The sequence below is a fragment of the Mastomys coucha genome, unplaced genomic scaffold, assembly GCF_008632895.1.
Source record: "Mastomys coucha isolate ucsf_1 unplaced genomic scaffold, UCSF_Mcou_1 pScaffold22, whole genome shotgun sequence".
NCBI classification, from domain to species: Eukaryota; Metazoa; Chordata; class Mammalia; order Rodentia; family Muridae; genus Mastomys; species Mastomys coucha.
In genome coordinates, this window is record NW_022196905.1 from 128681219 (window position 1) to 128686464 (window position 5246).

The 5246-nt window shown below is 42.1% G+C and overlaps 1 pseudogene across 1 annotated transcript; it reads right to left on the reverse strand.

Annotated features, from left to right (window-relative positions):
* Positions 1–1877: 1877 nt before the first annotated feature.
* Positions 1878–3961, reverse strand: LOC116104666 (annotated as a pseudogene). The gene is made up of 3 exons (XR_004123946.1): positions 3958–3961; positions 2320–3793; positions 1878–2075 (listed from the first exon to the last, which is right to left on the reverse strand). The product of XR_004123946.1 is annotated as an elongation factor 1-alpha 1 pseudogene (transcript).
* Between the last annotated feature and the right edge of the window lie 1285 nt (positions 3962–5246).

Genomic DNA, 5246 nt, shown 5'->3' on the forward strand with positions numbered 1-5246 from the left:
AGTATCAGGAGAGGGAAGGACCTGAATCTTATAAGCCTCAGGAACATTTTGAGACTTTTGAGTTGTTTACTTCTCAGTCTTCATGAGGCCTCCAGAATAGCAACATTTCTACTTAGAGGATATTGCTACAAAACACTAACAAACTAATGAATGAGATAAAGCGGACCATAAACATTTTAATTAACTGAAAAGAAGGTAGAAAATTAAAAGAAACAAGACATCAAAGAAATATACAAATGGGAGATTCAAGTCCTAGCATAGCAAGAATTACATAAAACATAAGTAGTTTTTATAAGCAATTAGCAAATTATAGTCTAGAGACCAACCAAGGACTGCAGCATATCCTCAGGTGGCCATTCAGTGAATAATGGCATGCACATGTGTTAGTGTTTAAAAAGAACAGAAAAAAAAAAAAGCAGAGAAATCAGTGTAGACCAGATGTGGCCCTTTTACCCTTACAGGAAAAGTTCTAAAGTGCTCCTCAAAATGTCTCATAAAAGGCAGAGATCATCAGATGGATAAGAGAATGAGCCCCAGATTACGCTGCCTACAAGAAACCAATAATCTATGTGATGATACAAATAAGTTTGATTCCCAAGACCTACATGGTGGAAAGAGAGCACAAAATTCTGCAGTTTGAACTCTGATCTCAACACATGTGCCAAGGAATATGTGCACACACACATATATGCTCATATACAACATAAAAGCATAATTTTAAATATTTTTAAAAGTAAAAGAATAGAGTACATCACATTAACACTAGTCAAAGCAAAGTTAGAATGGTTAAAATAGTAATTATATAATTATATTTCAGGATAAAGAACGATGCCAGAGATGAGAAAGTTCAGGTCATAATAACATGGAGGTCAGTTTGTCAAAAGGCTCAAACAATCCTAAATGTTTATGTTCCTAAGAAGAGAGATTGAAAACAGATGGAGAAAAAAAATTCTTAATAGAAACAGCTGTGTCAACAACTGTCATTGGAAATCTCAGTAATTGGTAGGATGGAGACAGGCCATCAGTAAGGAAAAGAACACTTGAATACTACTGTCAACTGGCCTGGTGAACATTTATGGAGCCACACATCTAATAACAGTAGAAGAGTTAATGTGTAAATGGAAATTTCACCATGGAAACATAACTATATTTTGGCCCACAAAATCAGACTCAGTAAACTCAAGAGGATCTAAATCTTTAAAGAAAAAAAAATCTGCTATGCGGGGTGTGGTGGCACATGCCTTTCATCTCAGCACTGGGTGTTACGGAACATTTTCTTCCAAGATTAAAACCTTCCATTATGGTGGGAAGCTCATTAAGACACAGAATGTTTACACAGATGTAAGGCAACAGGATGTTCTAAGGGAAAGTGAAACCTTCCACGATATAGGAAAGCTTCTTAGGACAACTCAGATAGCTTCAGGAAGTCCCCGAAACTGACCAGATTCTCTAGGCTCCTTCCTGTCTGTTCATATATATCATCTATAAGAACTGTTGAGAGACACTCTCAGGCAAGTGGAGATGCCTAGAAGAGGCTCATGCTAGCAGAGTTGGCTGAAAAGGCCACTCTCCGACCTGGTGAGCTGCTTGCAGGCTATGGTGTGCCCCAGATTTCCAGCTGCTGAGAGCTGTCCGGCATGTTGGAGTGGACTTTGGTGATACTGTTGTCTTTGAGTCCTATTTTGTTTCTTTTCTTTTCTTTTTTTCTCCTCATTAAACTTGTTTTAATGGGTCTCAAAATTCTGTGACAGATTTTTGGTCAAGTTGTTTCCATTTAGAAGTACTGATTTTGAAAACTAATAACTTAAATCTGCCACACACACACACACACACACACACACACACACAAAATGGTCCACAAAACATTCTTTCCTTCGGAAGGTTTTACGATGCATTGTTATCATTAACCAGTCTTTTACTATTAAACTTAAATGGCCAATTGAGACAAACAGTTCTGAGACCGTTCTTCCACCACTGATTAAGACTGGGGTGGCGGGTGTTAGGGATACTATTCATTTAGCCTTCTGAGCTTTCTGGGCAGACTTGGTGACTTTGCCAGCTCCAGCAGCCACTCACTGCCGCCTTCTTCTTCTTCTTCTTCTTCTTCTTCTTCTTCTTCTTCTTCTTCTTCTTCTTCTTCTTCTTCTTCTTCTTCTTTTGTTTTTTTGAGACAGGGTTTCTCTGTGTGGCCCTGGCTGCCCTGGAAGACCAGGACCAAGACCTGTCTCTGTGTAGACCAGGCTGGCCTTGAACTCAGAAATCTGCCTGTCTCTGCCTCTCAAGTGCTAGGATTTAAGGCATGCACCACCATTGCCCGACTCTAGCAGCCTTCTTGTCCACAGCTTTGATGACACCCACAGCAACTGTCTGCCTCATGTCATGAACAGGAAAACGACCAAGTGGAGGATAGTCAGAGATGCTCTCAACACACACGAGCTTGCAAGAGACCATATCAACAATGGCAGCATCACCAGACTTCAAGAATGTGGGGCCATCTTCCAGCTTCTTACCAGAACAATGGTCGATCTTTACTTTAAGCTCAGCAAACTTGCATGCTATGCGAGCTGTCTGACAATCCAGAACAGGAGCATAGCCAGCACTAATTTGGCCTGGATGGTTTAGGACAATCACCTGAGCAGTGAAGCCAGCTGCTTCCATTGGTTGCTCACCAGCAACATTGCCTCGTCTAACATCTTTGACAGACATGTTCTTTACATTGAGGCCCACATTGTCCCCAGGAAGAGCTTCAGTCAAAGCTTCATGCTGCATTTCAACAGACTTGACTTCAGTTGTTACATTGACTGGAGCATGATAGGTTTGAGAACACCAGTCTCCACTTGGCCCACGGGGACAGTGCCAATACCCCTAGTTTTATAGACATCCTAGAGAGGCAGTTGCAGAAGTTTGTCGGTTGGATGAGTTGGTGGCAGGACACAGTCCAAAGCTTCCAGCAATGTGGTGCCACTGGCACTGCCATCTTTGCAAGTGACTTTCCATCCCTTGAACCAAGGCATGTTAGCACTTGGCTCCAGCATGTTGTCACCATTCCAACCAGAAATTGGCACAAATGCTACTGTGTCAGGTTTGTAGCCAATTTTCTTAATGTCAGTGCTGGCTTCCTTAACGATTTCCTCGTATCTCTTCTGACTGTAAGGTGGCTCGGTGGAATTCATTTTGTTGACATCGACAACTAGCTGTTTCACACCCAGGGTGTAAGCCAGAAGAGCATGTTCCCGGGTCTGCCCGTTCTTGGAGATACCAGCTTCAAATTCACCAACACCAGCAGCAACAATCAGGACAGCACAGCCAGCCCGGGATGTGCCTGTAATCATGTTTTTGATGAAGTCTCTGTGTCCTGGGGCATCAATGATAGTCACATAGTATTTGCTGGTCTCAAATTTCCACAGGGAGATGTCAATAGTGATACCATGCTCACACTCAGCTTTCAGTTTGTCCAAGACCCAGGTGTACTTGAAGGAGTCTTTTCCCAGCTCAGCAGCCTCCTTCCCAAACTCTTCAATGGTTCGTTTGTCGATTCCACCGCATTTGTAGATCAGGTGGCCGATTGTGGTGGACTTGCTGGAATCTACGTGCCCAATTCCGACTGTGTTGCTGTGAGTCCGGAATCTCCGTGTCCAGTTACGATGGTGTTGCTGTGAGTCCGGAATCTCCGTGTCCAATTCCCACGGTGTTGCTGTGAGTCTGGAATCTACGAGTCCAATTCCGACGGTGTTGCTGCGAGTCCGGAGTCTCCGTGTCCAGTTACGACGGTGTTGCTGTGAGTCCGGAATCTCTGTGTCCAGTTACGATGGTGTTGCTGTGAGTCTTCTCCTTCGCCATTTCTTCTTTGAATTAGCGGTGGCTTTCACACCTGCGTTCTGACGGCAAACTCATTGCAGAAAACAAACACATGAACAAACAAAAAATCCTATTTTGTTTCTTTAAGTAGGACCTCACCCATTTTCCTGTAAGTAGCTTCAACAAAACCCACTGTCACACCAAGTTGGACTTTAGTGGTATCCTTATTTTGGTCTGTTGTTGGTTTCATATGTAGACTGAGTAGAAATTTGTTTGCATCTTCCTAGGAGCAGTGTCACACAACACTCAGGAGGCAGAGGCAAGCCTGGTCTACATAATAAGTTCCAGGCTAGCCAGAGATACACTGAAAATAATAAGCTAACTAATTAATTAATTTTATTACATGTATTTATTGTGTGTTATGTGCCAGTGAACACACTATGCTGCTGAGGGTGAGGTCAGTGGGGGCCTGTAGGAGTTGGTACTGACAGGTTATAATCAGGCCAAAGTCAAAGGAAATGTCTTGAAGCAGCTAGAGGAAAATTACAAGTCATATAAAAGGTTGTAGTTATTTAAATGACTAGTTATCTATCATCTAAAGCTATGAGGGTCAGAGGTAAACATAACATGTCTTCATGTTGAAGGAACTATCAGAACTTAGCTCAGTGGTAGGGCAATTGTGTAGCATGCATGAGGCCCTAGGTTCGATTCCCAGCACTGCAAAATAGAAAGGAAGAGAGAGAGAAAGAAAGAAAGAAAGAAAGAAAGAAAGAAAGAAAGAATAATAGTTGTTAATCCACAATTCTATATCTAATAAAAATATCTTTCAAAAATGAATGTGAAATAATGAAATTTTGAGGTTAAAAAAATCATGGATATCGTTGGCAACAGAATTTGACTAAAAGAAATGAAAAGAGAAGTTTTTTCACACACAACCAAAACTATTGCCACAGGGGATTTAGAGCCCTCACGAATAAACTAGCAAAACTAGAGGCCTAATCAGTAAATGGATAAATAGAGTCTATTTGATTTTCCTCTTGGGTTCGTTAAAATATTATGTATGACACCAAGGGGCTGGAGAGATGGACCGGTGGATAAAAGCAGTTGCTGGGCTACTCTGATGACCCTAGTTTCATCTCTGGAAACCAAGTAGAAAAGCCAAAGGCAATGCCTGCATCTGCAACCCCAGCCCCAACACCCCTACAGCCGGACAGGAGACAAGTCACGAGAAAGGTTTGCAAGCTTGCCTATGAAATAACAAGAGAGACTATGCCTGAAAAATAAGGTGGAAGGAGACAGCCTAGCTGCAAAAAGTTGTCCTCTGACCTCCACATGGGTGTGGAGCACACATGCAGTCCCCCAACACACACACACACACACACACACACACACACACACACCAAATCTAAATATGTATGAATGTTGAAAGCAAAAATTTTAACACCATC